Here is a 26,590-nt window from a genome sequence, read left to right as displayed (position 1 = left end):
AATTGATTTCAAGTCATCTTAAGACTAATGCAAGTATCTAAATCCTTTATAAACATTGTTCTTATCTTCATCAACATTTGATTGATAGCTTAAATCATAATTGTTTAAAATATTGATTATACTATCATATCTATGTTCATCTGGTAAGCGGTGGTATCTGAAAAGAAAATAAATATCGTACACGAAGAGTGAAAGTAGGAGCATGTATTAGCGCAGATATTTGTTACTCAAAATTTTAGTTCTTTGTGATGCTTTTATAACATAAATGAGGAGATGTGTTATGATTGCCAATAAAAAAATATCCACGAGAGCTAAAATAAAAAAGATTCGGAACTCCAAAGAATATTCAAAACGTAAAGTTGTTATTTTACCAAATGGCAAAATCAAAAGCTGAAACACATCAAACGACTGGAAAACAACTGTTTTCTGACTTGGTACATACACCTCCTTATATAGAAAACGGTGTATTAAATCTATGTTTTATAGTTAGCTATGATATAGAATTATAGGCCACTGGTAATCATTCAAAAAATGAGACTATTGAAATCACATACCGTATAGTCAGATATGAAAGACCAAGATATGAAAAATGTATTTACTATATAAAGCCCCATCCCACTAGACCACGATCGCACCACGCTCATCGCGATCTAAAATAAATTTAGATCGTGGTGAGGTCGCAGTATGAGCGGCATGAAAATGTAAATTTTCGTTGCTTTCACGATGCTACTACGTCCTCTCTACGCTTCTACAAAGATCCCGCTACGATTATACCACGTTCTCACCGCGCTTATTCTGCGACCTCACTGCGATTATAACACGTTCTTACCACGATTATACTACGTTCATAGCGCGATCTTACTACGTTCTCAGCAAAAACGTCAACATCGTGTTCCATATCAATACAGTTCAATTCCTTCTATTTATCGGAAACAATACAGTCATGCCAACAAAATCTACCAGAACACGTGGGCATGGAGGTAGGAGTTGGTGTAGAGGCAGAGGGAGCAAAGTAACGAATCCTGATCAAGCAGAGATATTGGACCGACCAATCCAACCTAAATTACAACCTATTGCTCCAGTCTATACAATCTAATTAAAAACCGATCTCTCATCGCTCCTGTTTCTGATATGTCGCGTGGGAGATCTAACGAAACCCGCTTTGAGGTCACATGTGAGTGACCTTGTAGGTGTGTCTTTTTCGACCAATGAAATTGAGTCTTCCACGATCTTGAAAGTTTATCGTAAGGCAAAGGGATGTAACTCATTTTATTTACGACGAAATCGTCAGTCAAAATAATTCATAAACTTTTTTGATTGGCTTATTAATAGGTCGTCAACTCATTTGCATATCATTATAAATTCATAACTTCCAGTTCACTCACATGTGACCTCAAAGCGGGTTTCGTTAGATCTCCCACGCGACATATCAGAAAACGGGAGCGATGAGAGATCGGTTTTTAATTAGATTGCAGTCTATAAAGCTCAATGACGATATTTTAGTGAACGATAGCAGAGATGACATAGATGTATCAATATATGTAGGAAGATATGGTATGAGTGCCAATGAGACAACTCTCCATCCAAGTAACAATTTATAAAAGTAAACCATTATAGGCCAAGGTACGGACTTCAACACGGAGCCTTGGCTCACATCAATCAGCATGTTAAAAAAGACCCAAAATATTACTAGTGTTAAACCATTTAAACGGGAAAACCAACGGTCTAATCTATATAAAAACGAGAAGCATGGTTGAGCCGTTAGAGCAAATGGATAGTTTCATTAAAACAAACAAAATCTAGGGAGCTTTTTATATATTTTATGTGAAAATAACAATGAGAATGATGGTCGTAGTCTGAACGTAGTCAGGTCGTAAGAAGAGCGTGATGGGGACGATAAGGGCGTGCTAGAATCGTACAATGGTCGTGAACAGCGTGGTATAGTCGTAGTGGAAGCGTAGTTGGGTCGCAGTGAGAACGTGATGGTCGTAGTGAGGTCGTGATAACGTCGTTGTGCGATCGTAGCGCAGTCTCTCCGAATAGAATCACGCTTTCGCTACGCTCTCGCTACGATTGTACAGCGACTTTTGCGATCTTACTACGATCTAAGTGCGCTCTCACTACGCTTCTACTACGACCTGATTTCGCCACGACCGCACCACGATTGTTTTGAACATGTTCAAAGTTGGCCACGCTCTTCACGATCTTGAAGACCTCACCACGACCGTGATACGATCTTACTGCGATCTACACGATCGCACTACGATCATCAAAATTTGCATTTTTTTCACAGATCGTAGTGCGATCGTGGCCTAGTGGGACTAGGGTATAAACGAGAAAAACTAACCGTCTAATTCAAAAATTTAAAAAAAATCACGGGAAAAAAATTCGACAGAAACTGTGTAATGGGGAATGTGTCAAAGCGACAACAACCCCACCATAGAGCAAACAACAGCCGAAGGCCACCAATGGGTCTTCAATGTAGCGAGAAATTCCCGCACCCGTAGGTGTCCTTCAGCTGGCCCCTTAAAAAATATGTATACTAGTACAGTGATAATGGACGTCATACTAAACTCCGAATTATACACAAGAAACTAAAATTAAAAATCATACAAGACTAACAAAGGCCAGAGGCTCCTGACTTAGGACAGGTGCAAAATTGCGGCGGGGTTAAACATGTTTATGATACCTCAACCCTCCCCCTATACCTCAAGCCAATGTAGAAAAGTAAACGCATATATAACAATACGCACATTAAAATTCAGTTCAAGAGAAGTCAGAGTCCGATGTCAGACGATTGTGGAAATAGAATTTTATAACAATGCACTGTTTTATGCAATTCTTTTCTTTTCTTTTATAGATTATTCGTTGTCAACTATTACACGAAATTTAATTGAAAATCTTGAATTTTCACGTTCCAATGCAATTCATCTCAAGATACATGCATTAATTTGATCTTCAAATAAGCAACGTTCGAGAAAATTTCCTGTATATAATTAAATAAAAAAATGAAAATCTAATAAAACAATAGCAATCATTTGTAGTCGGCTTGATCATATAGTTAAACATTTCAATGAATGAGATACTAAACAGCATAAACACTCCATTCATATAGAGACAGAAATCGACTCATATAATCACAAAAATGACTTTTAAAATAGTACATAATTGTCTTAGCTTTGTTTGAAAAATTATTTCACTAACATAATCTTAAACTTTAATAAGCCATGTCAAAAATCTATCCAATAATTGAGGGGTTTGAGTTACAAAAATCTCCCTAGAAATGAGATGTACACTTGTATTATAACATATTACTAACATACCGTATGTGGCTCCTATTTAACTGCTAGGACTACATCATAACTTTCACAATGAAATGCCTTTCATAGCCGACTATGCGGTATGGACTCTGCTTATTGAAGTACATTGACCTATTGTAGTTGTTAATTTCTATGTCATTTGTTCTCTTCATCTTTGTATATAGTCAGGAAGCTAATGTTCAATGACAATTGTTTGTTAATGTGGTTCATAATTGTTTCCCGTTTTTATAAAGATTAGACCGTTGATTTTCATTTTTGAATGGTCTAAAACTAATCATTTTTGGGGCCCTTTGTAGCTTGTTGTTCGATGTGAGCCAAAACTCATTGTTGAAGCCCATGCGTTGACCTATAATGCTTTACTTTTCCCCATGTGGGTGTTGGATGGAGAGTGGTCTCATTTACACTTATATCACATCTTTTAACATTTATATAAGCATAAACTTTTTTAAGCTGATGCCCCTGGAAACACTATACTTTTGTCTCACTATTTTCCTCTTTGTGTAGGCAAGACAAAAATGAAATACGACTGAAATCATGACTAAATTTCAGACACCAAAAAAGCATTGTAAAGTCCACAGCTTCTGTTTGTCGGAAGCTTATTCAATGCTGATAGTCATCATTTAACGATGAATACCGATCACCATACAAATATTACTCTATAAATTAATGTGGATTTTAGCTATTTCGAACTTTGATCGATTCACTATACTTCGACAACTCTATATCTTTGTTCCAAACAATTAAGGATCTCAGTAGTTTTTTGTCACTGACACCCCCCCCCCCCCCTTTCCCGTCTTAGCATACTGTCAATATTTATTTATTTAGTGTGTATACATTAACAGGGTATAGAAACATATTTCATTAATTCGTATACATTTTGTATTTTAACATATTTGATTAGTTTATGGATAGTCGCATTTTAAACTATATTTTCGAAGGTAGGGAGAAAACGGTGGATAGCAAAAAGCATATTGCACATCAAAAAGCACAAGGAGACAATATGATATCTATAAAATTCCAACATTGACGATATTGATATAGATATGGTCTGAAATTATTAATATAAAAAATATAGCCTTTGTATGGGGTCAATGCAATATAGGATATATCGACCTGAAAAAGTATATTGACCTCGAACTTCGTCAATATACTTCTTTCCGAGGTCAATATATAGAGAATAATACATGGCAAAATCCGTATCATATGTCGTATCATCCCGAGACACCAATATCAGTTTGTTGGAAGATCTGTTTCACTTTAATAAATAATTGACTAAAAATTGTCACATGGTGTCTTCTTGTGACGTCTGAATACATAATGAATGTTATTGATCCTTATAATAAATGTTTATTTGGCATGCCATACGCCATAGATTAATATAAAAAGTAAATTATATCTGAATTTTTACAGTATCCTGTGACTTTTTGTTCATTAACAGATGCTTACAAACTTTCCATTTACCGATGCTTACAAAATGCTACTTGTCATTTTATCTATCATAGATTATTTTTATGTTTTACATTATTGCTAAAGAGATAAAACTGAGTTTTAGCGAATATAAAAAGGAAGATGTGGTATGATTGCCAATGAGACAACTATCCACAAAAGACCAAAATGACACAGACATTAACAACTATAGGTCACCGTACGGCCTTCAACTAAGTTTGGTGTACTTTTTAGTTTTCAAACATCTATTTTACCGCTTAAATCACTGAGAAAAATTTTCTCGGCAAAGAAAAAAAATTCTCAGCTGAGAATATTCTCAACGTTGAGAATATTTTTTATGGCGGATAAAAAAGTTCTCATTCTTAGCTGAGTAAAATAATTAATTTTGAGAATATTTTTTTACTCAGAAAAAAAAGTTTTATGGTGCCGGGGCCAGATATACTAAATTAAAACATGATTCGCTGTTGAAATATATAGAGTTTGCGGTATGGGCTTCGCTCATTGTCGAAGGCCGTACGATGACCTATAGTTGTTAATTTCTGTGTCATTTTGGTCAGTTGTAGAGAGTTGTCTCATTGGCAATAATACCACATCTTCTTTTGTTAGATTTACATTTTTCTATTTGGTTACGGCGGCGTTAGTGTAAAAAAGTTTATAAATAGAAGTTTTACGCTGTCTGAGTTTCTACTGTACAGCATGTAAATGTATGTATACAAATTTAACGTAGTTATTATACATGTAACTAAATTGTGTTTTCCTTATTTTCTTTCTTTTCCCTTTTCATTCATTTCTAAGTTTTTATTGGTTGGAAATTAAAGAAGAAAGTTAGAATACATTTTTGATGTTGTCTTTTAACCGATTTAAATATGGAAAGAGTGATATGGCCTGGTGCAAAAAGGTAATACAGTTAAAGAGCAGTCACATAAAAATACGGTCATCCCTTGTGAACGGTAATACCTCTCTTTGCATTAATCTTTTGTCGGCCTAATGTAATGTGAAAATTATGTCCGTAAAGTTATTATATATAAATTATGGACATTTTCATATTTTTTTCGCTGTTTAAACACAATTATAGATTTAAGATGAAAATAACATCACATACGTACGGTTGATTTCATTAAGATGCTGTTCAACTCATTTATGTTTTTTAGAAGTACTTTAAAAAGTATTATTCTGTCGTTTCTGAATAGAAATGTCTGTATCCTGATTTGAGTCCAAGTATACACGCAGACAAACATGGAATTTAAACAATCAAAAAGGCATTTAATCAAGCGAATACAGCTAGGTGTTTCGAAAGGGGAGGCATTTCGTGCTATCATTTCGTAAACTATTATTCAATTAGAAATTCATATCTAATTTTTAAATATATGAATACACTATTTTGTTTAGGTGAAACATATTTGTTTATAGTGGATTAGGAAATAAGTTATTGCAACCTATATTAATCCCTTTCCACTTTGGGGTTGCGATTTTGTTTGAAATAACCAATATTAGAACAAACTACGATCGTTTCACATGGGTTAACTAAACGGTATAGTTTATTTCAGAATGCATGTGACTATGCAATACAGTTATTTGGAAGTTGACAGTTTAAGTATTGCGTTTGTCATAGATATACATTGTAGGTCAATGTCCACCCTTAAAGGTCTAGATATAAAGCTGGTCCCTTAATTTCAAGTTGTCAGCGATCCCATTACTGAGTGAACATTTAGTGAAATAACACCATCAAATATATCTGGATGTGAGAAAAAAAAAGAACTTCTTGTAGTAATTAACAACATAATGAAAAGTACATTAAGACTCGATCAAATCGAAAGACAGTAGCTAAATCGTTCGAGCCCCCTTCCCTTCCCTCACCCAAAAAAATATTAAATTAAAATAAACAAATATCTCGATGAAAACATAGTTTTTTTATACACTTTTCCCTAACAACAAAGATAAAATAGTTTGGAGCATAAATTGCACGAAAACCCTTTATTTTTTTTTCTTTCTGAAATTGTCTTTTTAATAGATAAAGAAATAAAATGACATATTTTATTTTTTACAATAGTCAAAGAAATAAGAAGACTTTGTCGTTTTCTTGCGACATAAAAAGAAAAAGTTCATAATTATGAATCCTCTCATTAATTGAATCCTTCAATCACACAAGTTTATCTGTACTTTTATGGTAAATTCATCCGTTTTAATTTAGATAAATACGATTAATTCCTTATTGCAATAGTATTTCACTACTCTTATCCAGTAAAATGGCTAGACATGATACGATTCCTACTACTGTTACGCAACAAGGACAATAACTTGGATAACATCCTTAATTATACCTTTATATATATATATATATATATATATAAGAAAAAGTTAAGTAAAGTCCGTATGCTGGTAACATATAAGAAAATTATTAAAAGATAAAAACGGTTTCAATGCATCACTTTTTTACTAGTACTTTCACTGCTTCCGCAGATCTTCAGGTAATGTGACTTGTATATAAATAAAACAATAGATTGACGTCAATCAATTGTTTTATTTATATACAAGTCACATTACCTGAAGATCTGCGGAAGCAGTGAAAGTACTAGTAAAAAAGTGATGCATTGAAACCGTTTTTATCTTTTAATAATTTTCTTATATATATATATATATATATATATATATACAGATCTCTACCTGATGTTCTACAGATGCTATGGGAGAATTCAATATTTTTCAAATTCTCTATTTAAAGCCCCAGTCCCACTAGACCACGATCGCACCACGCTCACCGCAATCTAAAATAATTTCAGATCGTGGTGAGAGCGGCATGAAAATGTAAATTTTCGTTGCTTTCACGATGCTACTACGTCATCATTGCGCTTCTACAACGATCCCGCTACGATTATACCACGTTCTCACCGCGCTTATTCTGCGACCTCACTACGCTTATCAAGATCTTTCTACGCTCATCACGTTCTCACTACGACCATACTACGAGTTATCCGATTGCAACACGATCTTACCACGCTTCTACTGCGATAATAACACGTTCATGCTGCGATCTTACTACGTTCTCAGCAAAAACGTCAACATCGTGTTCCATATCAATACAGTTCCATTCCTTCTTTTCTGATTAATACGTCGATTTCTCGGAAACACTACAGTCATGCCACCAAATTCAACTAGAACACGTTAGCGTGGTGGTAGAAGTTGATGTAGAGGCAGAGGGAGCTCTGATAGTAACGAATCATGATCAAGCAGAGATGTCGGACCGACCAATCCAACCTAAATTACAACCTATTGCTGGTCCATAAAGCTCAAATCACGATAGTTTAGTAAACGAAATCAGAGATGACACAGCTGTGTCAATAAATATAGGATGATGATGTTTGAGTGCCAATGAGACAACTCCCAATCCAAGTAACAATTTATAAAAGTAAACCATTATAGGTCAAGATACGGCCTTCAAAACGGAGCCTTGGCTCACACCGAACAGCAAGCTACTGTATATATAAAGGGCCCAATAATTACTTGTGAAAAACCATTCAGTAAACGAGAAAAACCAACGGTATAACCTAATAAAAAACGAGAAGCATGGTTGAACTTTCAGAGCAAATGGATAATTACATACAGAAATCATATTTTCTCTTTTCTTTCTATTTTCTATTTGAAAGTCAGACGTCTTTACTATTGACAATGTATTATCAAGAGTGTCTAACTTCTATATAAATTGACAATGCTTTCTTTACACTGTGTAAAACGTTGCTACTTGAAAGTTATTGAAATGTATTAGAGTAAACAAGAGGTTATTTCATAAATAAAACACTTGAGGTTGCTTAACGTAACTGATTATGTTTTTAATTTGATAAGGTGTTATATAATATATATTTTTTGAAATTTTATTTTCAAGTGTTATTTTGAAATATCAATATAATTGAATTATATATACATGATAGTTTAACTACAAAAAGTGTAAAATAATAATAAGTCGGGAATCCCTCTAGAGATTGTCTCTTCAAGATATGCTTGATCTATTGAGAATAAGGTGTTGATGTCTAATAGTTTGATTATATACAAAACTTTGTTTAGACACGGGTCGATTTAGAGCTAACGAAATGATGTCTTGGCATGCACCGGAAGTATTTTGGTATATGTAACCTCTGAACATTCTTTATCTATTTTTTTGTAAATTTGAGTTTTTTGAAACTTTTCAGACGTTTACCTCATAGATCTTTTTTGATATTCATTCAAACAATATAATTTTTGAAGTTTGCTTATTTTTGTAGCTACCTTATGTATTTATCTGTCTATGTCAAACGAATCACCTTATTGAGAAGCCATAACTGTTAGAGATGTGTTTCAAGGAAGTGCATCAATTTTGAATTAAAAAAACTTTACGTAATTTAAAGGATTTCTAGATTGAACGTTATTGTTTGCCTAACGTAAAGAGACAAGTTTTTCGTGCATATTCAGGACAATACAAACAAACAATAAATTAAACAGATTGGCTTAGCACACTGTGTCGACTGGAGAATGAAAATAAAAATGGAACCCAACATCCACATATTCCAACATCCTTATTTAGCTCATGTCAGACTTACTTAACCTGTCTAAGAATGAAAATATTTCATTCTAGAAAATCACTAGAACTGATAGGATACATTAATAGAATTGCTTGCAGCAATCCAAAGAAATTCAGACTGTCACCAGAAAAAGAAAATATGTTTCTTACCGTATAGTCAGCTATTTAAAAGACCCCGAAACCCCAAATGTAAAACAATTCATACGAGAAAACCAACGGCCTTATTAATGTACAATTTAAAAAAATAAACGAAAAAACAAATATGTAACACAGTAACAAACGACACATACAACTACTGAATTACAGGCTTCTGACTTGGGACCGACACATTCATGTACTTACATAATGTGTATGCATATATTCCTTAAATAACTTTGGTTTATATAAAGCTACAACGATAAGTTCATGAACGTGTCCGTCTTGATTTTACAGCAAACCTCATCAAACTGAAAGGATTGTGTCTTTTAACGCATTATGCATGTCTAGCTAGTAACTTTTAATTATATTAATATTATTTCCTGGACATTTGCTCATGATTTTAAAAATATCCTGAAATGAAAATTTTGTATTTATTTGAACATCTACCCGTTATTGTTTTTCATATACCATCAGATGCTATCATAATACAAGTACACGTAAGACATAAACAACGGGCAAACAACGGGTAAACAACGGGTAAACAACGGGCAAACAACGGGTAAACAACGAGTAAACAACGGGCAAACAACGGGAAAACAACGGATAAACAACGGGTAAACAACGGGCAAACAACGGGTAAACAACGGGCAAACAACGGGTAAACAACGGACAAACAACGGTCAAACAACGGGCAAACAACGGGTAAACAACGGGTAAACAACGGGCAAACAACGGGTAAACAACGGGTAAACAACGGGTAAAGTCAATACTATATAAATCTCCTAATTTCCTGCTGTTACTGATTAAAAAACGAAACACAAACAGTTCCCTACCTGATACATGAACAGAATAGATGTACAGATATGGTATGAGTGCCAATGAGACAACTCTCGATCCAAGTCAAAATTGTAAAAGTAAACCAGTAAAAGTACGGCCTTCAACAAGGAGCTTTTGCTAACACCGAACAAGAAGCTAATAATGGCCTACAAATCACTAGTGTAAAATCCTTTCTCTAATTCTTCGTCAATTTATCTCTTTCTGCACCCATTGTATAAAAAAATTTAATCAACGCGTGGTTCGTTTGATCTCAGTTCTTCATTGGTTAAAATCCGATTATGACGTCAAATTTTCTTGCTTTCCTCTGAATTTTCTATTGTGACGGCATTAAAAAAAGGCGACCATGCCTGATGACGTCACATAGAAAGAAGACATATTTTTTGTAGATCATTCACAAAGAAGGAATACGTTTGCCTATATATTGTTTGAAAATCATTAGAGAAACAGATTCTACCACCAAATCTCGTGTAATACGATATTTATCCACTCTCGACAGTTTAATTTTATATAAATATTTAAAAAAAACGCTCGGCGAGCCTCGCGTTTTAAATTTGAAAATTTAACTGTCTCGAGTGGATAAATATCGTATTACACTCGATGCAGTGGTAGAATCTATATGTAAACAGAAAACCCAACGGTCTAATCCATAAAAAAGAGAGAAACGAAAAACACTTATGAGCCACACCAACAAACTTCAACAACTGAACATCATGTTCCTGACGAGTACAGGTACAAACAAATTCACAAGTGCAAACAAAAAGTCTGCAACAATGAAAAATAAAACAAAACGATAACAATAACTAAAAACTCACCTACTCCCACAACATCAAGAAAGCTTTCACACTGAAAAATCTTCAACAATGAATAATGATGAAAAAATAAATGAAACTCACATATAAAATACACCAAAGATCATATTAAAGTATAACTAAGTCAGTATGTTTGATGCTTAAGTTTTGTCATAATACAAGATATAGTAAATCCTATTCTGACAAAACTTCCGATCTAAGGATTACCCAATGAAACGTAACATAACATGGTCTTACATTTATTTCGTGATAAATGTATACGACATAATTTCAAAGTAATAAGGCCGTTGCCGGCTCAATTGTTTTAGTAAGGTTAAATATCTGAGTGTATATAAATCACAGAAACTATTTCCACGTTTTACATAGAATTATACCTTCTGTTACATTAGTGACCAAAGTTTCAAGCATAAATCCAACAAGTGTATTTACAGGATTAGTTTATATTTTTTCGTGTAAATGACCAGTCAAACGAACGAAGATCGATACGTGTTGTTTTTAATTATTTGTTTACCAACAAACATGTAGGTGCATGCACGAAGACTATCTAAAAATACAATTTTTTATTTCTGTCAAAGTGTCTATTTTTGAGATCCGTTTCTTAACATTTGGCAATCTTTTCGTGTTTTATTCCAATTTTTGGGTACTTGTTTCAATTAACAGACACTTCATAGTACGTTCTTTGATTAATTGGTGTTTTGAAGAAATTTTATCATATGCATTTTGATATGTAGATATTCATACCTTAGATAACATTATTATATTAAGACAAAAATACACCAACCCAACGACATATAAAACCAATAGGACTCCTCATATGGTATTCAATAATGAAACACTGCGAAAAAAATATGCCATAAAAGTTATTGTGAATAAATTTAAAAGTGTCCACTGAGCATCTAACGTCAACACCAAACTCATAAAATTAGAAAAGGTTCAGATAATACACAAGACAACCTTCCTTTTTAAGTGGACTAAAAAAACAAGGAAAATGAAAGAACCTCCAATACTATACAAGAAGGTTTCAGAAACAACGAATATTATATGCATGCGAAAGGTTAAAGTCTGTTTGAAGCTTTTTTTACATTAATTTTACAATGGTTATTGAAAATGAGTTAAAAGAAAAAGAATTTCAAAATGCAAATACTTAAGATGAATCAAGATTGATATATCAATATGTCTACATCAATGTGTCTACATGGAGCGTTTTTTACATTGAAATTTTCAATTGAATATGAATCAAGTAATAAAATAGAATTAAAAATGTAAATATCTCTAGATGAAACCAGCCATTGACATGTTGTCTATCACGGAGATGCTTCACATTGATATATACCACTCACATAAGAATGTTGGTGGATAATATTAGGTTTTATTTTTATGCACATTATCAACATTGTAAGTAGATGACATGTAAATCTATTATTTTATATCTTTAAAATACTTTACTTCAAATTAATTTTATCAGTAAAGAAAAGCAAATGAATTAAATTACTCATTTGATTGATAATTTTAACTTAGTATATTATCTAACATACTTTCTTGAGACCTATAAAGTAAAGATGTCCTTGTAAAAATCCATAAAATGATTAGAGCTTGCTATTTAAACCCACCACATGCTGTATTTTTGCCTGTACTGAATCAGGAGCCTGTTATTCAGTTGTTGCAGTTTGTTGTTGTATATCATATTTATATGATATTGTTTTGTACATGAATATGTCCGTTTGCTTTCTCTTTGTATTGTTATACGTTTGTCATTTCGAGGCCATTTGTAGTGTGCCTAACCGTGATCCATCGTTGGTCATTTTACGTCATTTTGTTTCCAATGGAGATTTGTTTTATTGGGAATCATACCACATCTTCCATATCTCTGTACCGTTGTACCTTATGGTTTATGAGAATAAAGATTAGTTCTTATTCTTATATATTCATTTCAATATGAATATATAAAGAAAATCAAGAAAAACAAGTTCTTTTTAAATCGTAAATTTCCTAGCTTGTCTGCCAGAAAAAACTACCATGCCATTTTCTTATATGTTAAATGCCTTCTGTTACGTTAATGACTTCAACTTCATGCGTAAAACAACAACTGTATTTAGCGAGGATTACTATATTTTTCTTGTGAATAACCAATGAATCGAAAACGGATTACTACAAAATGGGTTTTTGTATTCTGCTTGTAAAACATGGCATGACATGCATGCTGATTACATACAATGAGTTTAAGGCAGTAAACTTTGGATTTGGACGAGCTCTAGAAAAAAATTATCTAAACCGATAGGGTTGTAGTACAAATGTATATGACTAAAGAAAAAGTAAGAAGTTTTATCTTTAAGTACAGCACATTTAACATCTAGGTTTTGAGAGGCGACTTTATAATGTTTTCTGTAGTATTGCTGTTTCTGATTGATCAATACTAGGTCGTGTGTCCATGTTTTTAAAAATATTTTGCTATAAAGATTGTTAATATTTTCCCGAATACGCTGGACTCGGACTTCTTTCAAACTGAGTTTTTGTGCGTATTTCTATGGGTTTGTTTATTCTGCATTCGCTAGAGGTAAAAAGGGGGGGGTGAGATCTTGTTTAAACCGGCCGCATTTTGTTTTGTCTGTCTTAAGTCATTGATATCACTTTCTTATGAATGATATCATTATGTTTAAAAACAAACTATTGACGTTACAGAATAAAAGGAGATGTGGTAGAATTACCAATGAGACAACTGTCAAACTCGTTCTAAATGACGGGTATTAAATTAATTATAGGAAACCGTATAACCTTCATCAATAGACAACCTCCGTATCGTATATACAACAATTAAAGGCCCCAGCATGACAACATGTAAAATAATTCAAACGTATTACCAATGTTATTTCAACTGATCGGGCGGAGCTTACGTTTTAATTTGCATAAGGACAGTCTATTTGAAGATGTGTGTGATAAGGATAATTACCGTTATAATTATAACTGATTTCTAATCACCTATCAATGTCATCAAAGAATGACTGGACACTTCAATGATGAGTTTAATATTCTAAAACACCTATCTATAGATTGACTGGTTTATTATGAGCGAACCGGTTAAACTCCGCCCAGTCAAAACGGAAAGGTCCCAACCAAACTGCTGTCAAAATCGGACACTGTTTAAAAAAAACCCACCTAAAATTAAAAAAAACAAAATTTAAATGGCAAATCCAATTAGTTAACACAATGCAAAGATAGCGCTATTATCGTTGTAACAAAGAAATTCCTATAAACACGAACTTAAGTTATTTTAATAACCTTATTTTCAATAAAGAACAAAATTTAAGCCTGCTTTTGATATATATATTAGGACCGTAAATTACATGGAGGCATGTAGGCAGTTGCCTCCTATTGCGGGCTAACCAACAAAAAAATACGAAAAAAAAACCCTCAGAAAATAAAAAAAAAAATGGTTAAAATCATGCATTATTTTAATATCACCGGTTAATAATTTGACCAACAAGGTGATTAATCATATTAATCATAATTGCAGGATGTGTTCGATATTTAAATCTGGTGAATATCGCTGAACGGTACCCAACTCCTTTGTACACGTAAAAATTTCCCCCCAATTTTGTAGCAAGGGATTCTCCTGTGTCTCATTCGCGGGCATAATAAAAATCCTGCAGTCTCGCCATACCAGTCTGAGGAGCAAATTGCGAGGTTAAGTGAAACTGGACCACTGGTCCTAGTGTTGCGCCACATTTAATGGTTAACAACTAGAAGAATCGTCATAATTTGTGCATAGACTAACCAACTTGTTAATAATGTAAGTATAACTATGGCCTCTCAAACTTGGAATAGGTCGACAATGACGGAAAACAGATTGTGTGGTGCTACACATACATAGAAGTGACAATGTTGGCAATATTGAAGGTATATAGATATCAAAAGTACCAGGATTATAATTTAATACGCCAGACGCGCGTTTCGTCTACATAAGACTCATCAGTGACGCTCAGATCAAAACAGTTAAAAAGCCAAACAAATACAAAGTTTGTGCATATATAAGTGCTCAAGAGATAGGATTCCTCCGGTCACAGAAAAATCGCCTTGGCATTTGATAAAGCTTAACCAAATAAAACTTTCAGTATAAACACACAGTGTTACTTTATATTAATTTGAATTTAATCAAAATTAAGAGTAATAAATTACATATGAATTTTCAGTTTAAGGTTTTTAAATTGTGTCTGTGAAGCGAAGTTAAAATAGCTCGATTGGAACAGACAAAAAAGGGGAGGTTCATTGCATACAGGGAAAAAACCCGATTTAAAAAAAACAACATTTGGTCTAAAAAGGGTCCAAAAATGTTTTCGCCTCGCTCCGCCCGGCGAATTTACGGCCCTGTTTATGTTAAAGAACTTCGGATCCATTTAACTCCAAGAGAGGAGGGGTTAAAGCTTTTGACTAAAAAAATATTATGATCCTCAACTTGATTAAAAAAATATTGTAGTCAAGCAGATGACATAAAATATTCTGATTCAAGATTTTGCCAAACCTTACAGCGTTAGATTTTGAAAATAATTTAATTAGAAACGTAGTGTCGAAAAACTAAAAAATCTGATTCAGACAAAAAACATATCCTTCTTAATAATTAATGTTAAATGGCAAATATCAATAGTCGAGCAAAGGGACAAATCAAGGATGACAGCAAATGAATGTATGAGAATAAAACAAAAATAATTGCCAATAACAACCACGCAAAGAAATGTAACTCCGATATATTTGTTATAGTCATAATAGGCCTATACACATTCAATATAAAAAAAGAAGATGTGGTATGATTGACAATGAGACAACTTACCCCAAGAGACCAAAATGACACAGAATATTGTCACCGTACGGCCTTCAACAATGAGCAAAGCCCATAATGCATAGTCAGCTATAAAAGGCCCCGAAATGACAGTGTAAAACAATTCAAACGAGAAAACAAACGGCCTTATTTATATAAAACAATGAACGAAAAACAAATATGTAACACATAAATAAACGACAACCACTGAATTACATGCTCTTGACTTGAGACAGGCACATAAATACATAATATGGCGGGGTTAAACATGGTAACAGGATCCCAACCCTCCCCTAACCTGACAGTGTTATAACAGTACAACATAAGAACGAACTATACAAATTAGTTGAAAAAGGCTTAACTCATCCGATGGACAAAAATACAAGTGGATGTGGCCGGGTCTAAGTGACCAAGTCCGTATAGAATAAAGAGATGTTTATATAGTTGCCAATGAGAAAATATCTACCAGAGTTCAAATGATATGAATTTAAGCAACTAGAGGCCACCGAACAAACGGCCTTCAAAAATGAGCAAAACTCAACAATAAAAGACCCCGGTATTATAAAATGTGAAACACTTAACAAGAAAACGAAACAACGAACCCTTAAACGACAAAATAAAAAATAAAATGATTAAAGAGTTTTTGAAAACCTTTGCTTTAAACGTTCACTATGATACAAACATACCATACTAATAGTAAATTTCAATTAAAATTCGTTTCTTGTGACCGTCATTACAGCACACAAGTTTAACGAAATTCTAACTTGTATAAAAATATTATATTAAGCAACCTGAAAAACCTTACAATAAATGGTCAACTTCTAAATAAGGTTTAAAAATCTTACAATAAATGGTCAACTTCTAAATAAGGTTTAAATCTTACAATAAATGGTCAACTTCTAAATAAGGTTTAAATCTTACAATAAATGGTCAACTTCTAAATAAGGATTAAAAAATTGTATATCTCACTGTGGTTCTACTTTTTTTATTCATTGCCGCTGTTCGAAACTAGGGCTTTTAAATAAAAGTTATCTTTAAGTTATCTTTAAATATTTTAATTATATTTTATACTCTACGTAAAACGGGTAATACTGTGATCCCTGTAACAGTTGGTCTTTTAAAATTAGTTTTATTGTCCGACCTATAGTTCGTTAGTTTCCCGAAGCAATCACAATTACCTTACTCTGGTTTCATCCGGAATTTGGACATTCCATGGCATAACATACGGACTTAGAAATTTCTACAAAGGCTGTTGTCATTTTATATCCGCAACTTCTTTAGAACCACGTATCTAATTTAAACAAAACATTTTAGGAATATTTTAGGGTAAAAAAATATACATCAGTTTATATGTTCAAAACCTGAAAGAAAATGGCCAATATTTATCTCATTTTGTCAATTTTTTTCTACAAATGCCTACCTGCAGATGAATGCGATCGCTCCTCATAAATTGAAAATACCGTAAATAGGAAAATAATAGGGTCGACCTGTAATTAAACCCGCCCAAAGCTTTGAAGTATACATGTGAACTGTAAAATACTTTTATATACGCTATAACTGTGTATAAACTAATATTAAGTATACATAAAATACTAAATCAATATTAAATAGAACAGCCAAATTTAGCACAATTTTCTTCCTAAGTGTCTTTTTCTTAAGTCTTCTTTGTTGTTTCTAAGGTACAGACAATTAATAAAAATCCATTTACCTCTAAGTTAAAAATATAAAATATTCTTTCGATCAGCGCATTTTGATCAACTAACTTAATGATTTTTTAACCTACAACACTTATAAAGTAAAAGAAATTGTTCATTTTCATTCGAAAAATATATATTAATATGTTTTGATTGATTGACTGATTATTGTTTACTTAATGTTCAGTGGCAAATATGTCATGTGTATTGTAATCGACAACTAAGCACTCTTTTCAAACTATGTAGAAGAGGGGTGAAAGATACCAGAGGGACAGTCAAACTCATAATACATTCTCTAACAAAGAGGTTTTTTTGTTTGTTTTAACGCCTGGGGTCTAGTCTGGTCAAGCTGACCATGATTTTTGTCATGATTTTTCTCGATAGAGGGTTGCTGCTCACAATGAAGCTATTAAACCAAGAGTTCCAAATGAAGAAGTTGAAATCTTCCCTTCGTAAATTTTACGGAAGCCAAAATACTAGCTATACTCACATTAACTTTACCCTAACATGAAGAACTACAAATAACAATATCAGATTAACTATGTTAGATTTTAGTGATGATAGTCGATTTTTAAGTTAAAAAAATATTTATCTTACTATGTCCTTTGAATATATTTAGTGTTTTGTAGGCTATAGCATCGGTTCTTACAATCACGACATAATTAAAGATATTGCATGGTCTAGTTAAACCAAAAGGTGCCAGAGATTATAAAAATAAGGATAACAAGTAAACAAAAAAGGTGCAAGTTTTATTGCATCAGATGTGCATTTCAACTATAAATGTCTAATAAGTGACGTTCGATGACAAACTAAATAAAAGTTTTCAAATTATAAATAACTAAAAGACCTAATAAAACCAAAAATGACTAAAATTATAGACACAAATAAGATAATCTATACACAAATTTTGACATCTATCAACGTAAATATCAAAAATGTATAATCTGTCCTATAACTTGTATAAGCCTGTAAAAAATATTGTATCAGCCTGTAAAAAAATATGCGCAAAATTGAAAACAAATTCTCAAGCGGAAAAGCCATACGATAAAATGACCCGGCATTGTAACAGGTGTAAATTAAAAACCGTCCTCAATATAGAAAAATCCGGCTGCCTACCCCCCGAATCCCCATCAAAAGATCTAAATGGTCTCCCCCTTACCAGATGATGTAGACTTGATAAGATGAATTCCCTACCTTGATCATGGTATTCTGTATATAGATACATTTATGATTTACTACAGAAGGAAGAACACGACGATATCAATTGAATGAAAATTTAAGTGTCAATCAGCTGTACTTATATATTATTTAATGACCGATATTCCCCCACAACTACCAAAGGAGACATATGATAACTGTATGACCTAACCGCAATTACATCAAATCTTTACAGCTAAGATAATTTTAAAACACCTAAGCATTACTGCGGTGTTCAAATGTCTTATGACTCAAAACTGGATTTTTCCATGGTAGGATATGTGAAATATCTGCAAAGCGATTGATATTTTTATTGGTTTTATGTTATTAACCGGTTTGCATTTTTTAGTTTTCTTTATTTTGAAATATGCCAATGTTATGAGTTTTCCGGTGTTCTCAAATTTTAAAAGTGGCTGTTCTGCTCTGTCTTATTTAGTGAAATATCTGGTCTTTTACATTGCCATATTCCTGACATGATAAAGGCATTTTCGTATGTACAAAATGATGGTTAAACCTGGTTCTATAGCTACATGTAGCTAAACCTCTCACGTATATGACAGTTGCATAAGATTCCATGAATAATTACAACAACGTGTGAATAAAACAAAGAGACACAGAAGGTCAAAATGTCAAAAAAAGGGGTACCACAAAGATAAGTCACAAATATTTTAAACAAAAAAGATTCAACCAAAGATGCATTTTACACACGTCCAAATACAAGGTTGATGGGTGCAAATGATTATCACTACAGTTTTATCCTAGCTAGCTGAAATCCTACATCTATATACTTTCCAAATTGTGGGAAATTAAAATAATGGATCACACCTGCTTCCGAAAGAGCTTGTTTTTCTTATTCTAGATTTTGCCTTAAGTGTTTGAATTGCAGATATTTTTGTCATTCGTTTTGCAATGGTGTGCTATGTGTTTTTGCTTGTCAACCTCATAACTTGTTTCCACTATATGGACTTTTTTTGTTGACGTCTTTGTTTATAGTAATTGTATATTTATTTGAATACTCTAGTTGTATTTTCACTTTAAAACGGTCACCTATATTTCATGCGACAAATACAAAATTACATATTTTTTTTTTATATTTCCATATATGTCGAAATGCTGAAATGTACCAAAGGATGAAAACAGCAATATTTACTTTAAAATTGAAAATGGAAATGGGAAATGCGTCAAAAAAGATAACAACCCGATCAAAAAGCGGAACACAGCTTATCGGTTTGACGAAAACGGCAGTTCAAATTGCAGTTACTGCTTAACAGCTTAAAACAACCTATTCAGAATTACAATTTTAGGGCAATTGGAAATGTTGTATGAAATTTTTGTATACTCTATACATGGTTCGATTCTAGTAATGGATTTGCTTTGTTTATCCTCACCTAAAATGACGTAATATGTACATATGCACACATATATTATGGTTTTAAAAGAAAATGCAGTAAAAATCAGTATACTAGACACAAGAAGATGTGGTATGAGTGTCAATGAGACAAGTCTCCATCCAAGTCTCGAATTTTAAATAATTATAGGTCTAAATACGGCCTTCAACACGGACCTTGGTAATCACCGAAGGACCCCAAAATAACTAGTGTTAAACAATTCAAACAGGAAAACAAACGGTCTTATCTATAATATATATAAAAAAACGTATGTATACATACTTATATTATTACGGTCCTTATGTAGAAAAAAGTAAAATCACAAAAATAAGAACGTGCTACGTTTTCGTTATTTATACTTCGATAAACATAAACCATATCGCGAATTGATTTATAATTTATACTAATAATTTGTTCAGACGTAAGTTTGACACATATTTGTAATAACTTGTCACTTTGTACTCATAAATTATAATGATAAATAAACAGTTGATATGATACACTTCAAGGAATCTTTAATTAATTTTATTTATTACATAAGGTCAGAAATTGACTGCCCTTGATTTCTTTTCAGTCAATATATATTATTAATAAATTATATATTAATAAGGAACAGGTGTATGTTATATAGAAGGAACATTTATATGTATATTTAGATTCAACTTCAATATTTCATTTAAGTTTCAACACTTGTGTAACTTAAAACATTCGAATACATGTTCATAACTATATAAAAATAGTTTAAGTTATAAAAGCACATACACCTGCCATTATATTAGAAATACAATTGTAAAATATATATGGATGTTTTAGATTTATCTTATTTGTTGGGCGATATTTAGATTAAACGATTCCCTTGTAAAAGATATAGAGCTACATGAAGTTTTTCCCCCTATTTTTTGGAAGAGGATGTACCTGTATTTCAATATAAAACCTTCTATAAACACTGAAGTGATCAATTACCATGAAAAGTAGAAATCACTGCTCAGAATTGCGTGTTCATTTATGATATAAGCTGTTTAAAGTGTCCCTGTAAATGATTCACCTATGTTTAAACATCCCCATTGTAACCTTACCGAATATCCCTTACAATTTCTCAATGGTTATACTTATATATGATTCGACTGTTTAGTAATCACAAAAATATATGCATGCAAAAAGTATGAATTTACAGTAGTTTGATTATTGATGAAGAGTTTGTGTATAAGATAAACGGTGTTGAATAGTTATTGAAAAGCAAACAACAATAGAATGTAAGTAAACACAGGAGCCGAAATGATAAATCACATCTTTAACATTTAAATAGTGAAGCTTATTTCAAAATAAGACAAGAAAGTGCCCCTTTTATAAAAATTGCTGGTTTATTCTTAGATTTTAACTGAAACACTGAAACCACTTCAAGTCTTAACATAGCTGGTAAAATTAAAATCAACATTATTGTATCTTTGGAACATGGATTTAAAGTGAATGTATTTTTAACAACATGTTTTTTTTCTTCTAATTTCAGAAAGAGTTTGATGAGATGGCTTACTCTCTGTCGTACTGTTTATGTCAGATATTAGTCAACCATTTTAGTAGTAACTTATTTCCTATGAAACTTGATGATGAGTACGTAATTTAGAGTGTAGAAATTATTTATTCTTTTTTATCATTTTAGGAAAAATTACATGTAAGAATTGTTAAAAGCTTTTGTCAATTTTGGGACATGTTTGTTTAAGGACCATATAGTGACCATAAGGTGTCTTTTTCTTGTTAGGATACTGTCACATTGACATTAACTTCATTTTTATTTATTGAAATATGTTGAATAGTTCTTCTTTATTTAAATAAGAAATATCAGCTCATGTAGTTTTGAGATTGAATAAGAGGATTTCTATCTAAGCTTAATTTGACTGAAGATAAAAGTTGTTGTTCTGGCAACTCTTCTGCCGTAAATGTGGACTGCGCTCCATAGGTACTATTTGCTAATTATCTCCCTTTATTATTGTGAACACACGGCATGTAACGCAAAACAAACTTTTACATTTTGGTTCCTGTGGATAACTATAGTCTTTTTACCTGCATTACGTCCAATAAAGAAATTATTTGAAGACCCGTCTTATTTAATCTTTGGATCTAATCTGGTAGAACTATCTGTGGTGACAGAAAAGTTGTATTTTTTTCCAGAATATATTCGTAGATAAAGTTTATTGTTTATTGAAATTCAAATGGCAACGTTACACTACATTTCTTTTCTTTTCTTTTGTATATATAGATATAAGAAGATGTGGTGTGAGTGCCAATGAGACAACTGTCCATCCAAATAACAATTTATTAAAGTAAACCATTATAGGTCAAGGTACGGCCTTCAACACGGAGACTTGGCTCACACCGAACAACAAGCTATAAAGAGCCCCAAAATAACCACAGTAGTGTAAAACCATTCAAACGGGAAAACCAACGGTCTAATCTACATAAAAAGACGAGAAACGAGAAACACATTAACGTCATCTAAGTGTTACCGTCGGTGGCGAATACGGTGTTAAAGGAATTGACATTAGTTGCATCAATAGCTGCAATGATGTTGCAGTGGAAAGAGAGATACTTATTTCTTTTAGGAAATACTGGTCGTATAAGAGGAAGACGAATTCCAACATATGACACTCTTTCTGTTACTCTAGCAGAAAAAGTAGAACCATATCGCAATAGCTAACGACAGGCGACTCGAATTGCTACATTTTACGATTTCATATCTATAAATGATACTGAAAGCAAAGAACTCACGCCTTTCAAGAACAAACAGATAATTAGCCCTGACACACCTAAACATAAAGAGGGTTTTGATTTTACCTCCAATATAAAAGACAGATAGAAAATTAAGAGAATATAACTTAAGGATCTGCCACGAAGACGAACCCTTTTGTACTGCTTAGGTTTAAGTATATCAAATAGAGAGCAATGCTATAAAAGGGAAAATCTACTACTCTTTTACGATGACAAGACTGATATGACTTTCGTAGATCCAGACCATACTATAAGAGTAAGAGGATAACAGTCAGTTCTACTTTAGATCACAACTCACTCTTTACTTTCTAACACCACGGTACCAGTATAACTGCTGTGTGACATTTCTGAAACATCTTTGGTTCATGTTGTTAGCGACCAAGATACCAGGATTGTAAATAATGCTACTTTTTAGACATCTTTCCCTTTTAGGCATGGTGCTGCACTTGAAAAATGATTTGTGTTCGGGGGTCAATACCTCCAAACTAATGACAAACACATACACAGGAGCTGACCAACGCAATACTATCGAGAGTGTTGATTGCAACAATATGTTTATTCAGAACGCTAAATCTAGATATATTCATCCTTAGAAGTTAGACTCCTAGTCATTGCTACACTAATAAAGATAATAGCATAGATGAGAGAATTATGAGCATCTGACATTTTGTTTTACAAATGTGTCTCCTAAGAACATCTGTTAAAGCTGAAATCGAAACCAAACTAGTATTGCTGACTTGAAAGAAACTGAAAGAAAAAACTGAAACAGAAAACGCTGAGAAAAGTAGTCCGAGGCTTTGAAGAGCACATTGTCGCGACTTCACTCAAAGGATAAATTATTCTCTTCTTTGGATATAGTGTCAGAATCAAAAATTGACAACATCAAGAGATATCTCCGAAAACTCTTCTCTGAACTGGAACTAGAAAAACACTAAAGATGTCTTTAATATGATGCCTCTTATATTTGATGTGTTTACATCAGTCTTAGTTTGTAACCGGGATACGTTTTCTCTCAATCGATTTATGATTTTTGAAAAGTTGCCTTTTTATGCCTACAATGCCTGGATGAAAAAAAGTAAAATCACAAAAATACTGAACTCCGAGGAAAATTCAAAAAGGAAAGTCCCTAGTCAAATAGAAAAATTACGATTGATTGTTTGTACATGATATAATGTATAGTATTGACATACTTAGTTTCATATAATAACAATTTGTATTCTACAAAATGCATATTTCCCTCACTTTATTTGAACATATTGAATAACATGCAACAGGAAATACACTATTGTGTTTTATGCCTTACAGTAAGACATTTAACATATAAAAATATATACCGTACATTAAGCTTTATAAGGCCCCGTATGATAGAATGTCATACAATTCATAAGAGTAACAAACAATTGCTTGAGTTTTATTTTCAAAATGGGAGGAAACGACTTTCTGTAATTAGTTATGACTTCAGTTTTATCATGTATATCTTTGATATTCATTTGTAAAATTTACTGTTTTCAATAGCATAAATTGTTCTAAATAATAAGGATGTTCTTATCACAAGCAGAAAATCCTAGCCTTATTTGGCACAACCTTTTTCAAATTTTGATCCTCAGTGCTGTACAACATTGAACTTTTTTTTCCTTTCGAACTTTTATATCTAGGCGTCACTGGTAAGTCTTGTGTGGACGAGGCGCGTTTTTGGCGTATTGAATTTTAAACCTGATGCCTTTTGTTATCTATTATTCATGTGTTTCTTTGCATAATACGTTCTCTTATATATTCGTATTGTAGTCCTGTAATATTATGTTGTCATTTTAATATTATATAAAACATTGCAATTAAAGTGCGAGGTTTGGCATTCCACAAAACCAGGTTCAGCCCACCATTTTTTCTTTTAAAAATTTCCTGTACCAATTCAGGAATATGGCCATTGTTATATTATAGTTCGTTTATGTGTGTGTTATATTTTAACGTTGTGTTTCTGTTGTGTCGTTTTTTTTCTCTTATTTTTGTGTGTGAATTCACATTACTATAAGACGTGTCACGGTACTTATCTATCCCAAATTCATGTATTTGGTTTTGATGTTATATTTGTTTTTCTCATAGGATTTTGTCTTATGCTTAGTCCGTTTCTGTGTTTGTTACATTTTAATGTCGTGTCGTTGTTCTCTTATATTTAATGCGTTTCCCTCAGTTTTAGTTTGTTACCCCGATTTTGTTTTTTGTCCATGGATTTATGAGTTTTGAACAGCGGTATACTACTGTTGCCTTTCTTTATGACGACCTCGAATGTGATTTATTTTTGTTATATTAACAGTGATATGTATATATGTCTTTATAGCTACGTTTTCTTATTTTGTCGTTAAATTGCACCATCAAATTTTTATGTTTGTGTAACCTATCTGTTTGTTGTTGTAAATATGTTAAATCGAATTATCCAATTTTATTTCAGATATGTATTCTAATTTGTTTTTCTCTATTATCTGAAAAATATGAAATATGTATCCATGGATATGACAGGATAGTAGTATTATTTAAAAAACAAATTCGTGTTGAAATGCATTGCGTTTTTTAATTCTGTTTCAATTTTTTAAAATGATTAACAGCTTTGAAAAGTGACAGAATTGTTTCTCATCTTTGTGAAAATTCTTGTTTAATATGTTATAGAAAAAACATTACGGTAAAACGTTGTAAAACACAAATTTCAATGTTGCATGGACAATTTTTTGGTATTAACTTTTGATGTGCTTATAACAGCTGTAGAATGCCAAGGAAATTAGAAAAAAAATAATTTGGGAATGTTTGATGTTGACAGCTTGTTTAAATGAGTTCATAGTAAGCAGCAGATCTTTATATATAAGAAAATTATTATATGAAATTTAAGCTATCAATTTCCGGGATATATACTTATGGAAACGTTTGATGTATAATAAAAAGTGATTTAAGCCTTTAATACACTGTAAACTCTGATCATAAATAATTTTATAACATATGGAAATATGACTTAAAGGGTTTCTACTGAATGTTCATTGAAATATTGTGATACAATTTGATAAACTTGTTTAAATTATTATTTTAAGATATATTATCGTATTTATATAGGTATTGCAATAACAAAAATACGTTGACTACTTAAAGTAGTCATATAGAGTTACCTCGCATTGCCTATCACCTTTCTTTGGAAAATGAATAACTGCGTTTTTAAATCGAAATTGCAATAAAAAATATATATAACAATTTGTTTATAAAAAAATCAAATAATGTTGCAGTCGACTGCACTATGTTATTTAAAATCAAACAAAGTTGTATTCTTATGAAAAAAGTAAAATCACAAAAAATGCTTAACTCCGAGGAAAATTCCAACGGAACGTCTCTAATCAAATGGCAAAATCAATGATAAAACACATCAAGCGAATGGACAACAACTGTCATATTCCTGACTTGGTACAAGCATTTTCATAGATAATGGTGGATTAAACTTTAAAAAAAGCGACTCAGATGATTGCGTCCGTTTTTTGATTGTGTACACTAGGACATTCATAAACCACTGTTCGGTAATCAATAAGGAATGCACCAAACATTTCCACACGAAAATAAAATACTTGGATTATGATGACTATTCTGACAACTTCTATACATATA

At 32.3% G+C, this 26,590-nt stretch overlaps 1 protein-coding gene and 1 pseudogene across 1 annotated transcript in view; one reads left to right on the top strand and one right to left on the bottom strand.

Annotated features, from left to right (window-relative positions):
- Positions 1-26,590, bottom strand: part of LOC139521648 (neuropeptide receptor 15-like) — a 100,785-nt gene that overhangs the window by 71,513 nt on the left and 2,682 nt on the right. The window lies entirely within an intron of this gene.
- LOC139518629 (uncharacterized) lies at positions 23,389-23,889 on the top strand (annotated as a pseudogene).

Source organism: Mytilus edulis, chromosome 4 (assembly GCF_963676685.1).
Source record: "Mytilus edulis chromosome 4, xbMytEdul2.2, whole genome shotgun sequence".
NCBI classification, from domain to species: domain Eukaryota; kingdom Metazoa; phylum Mollusca; class Bivalvia; order Mytilida; family Mytilidae; genus Mytilus; species Mytilus edulis.
This window is presented reverse-complemented; position numbering and strand designations above follow the sequence as displayed.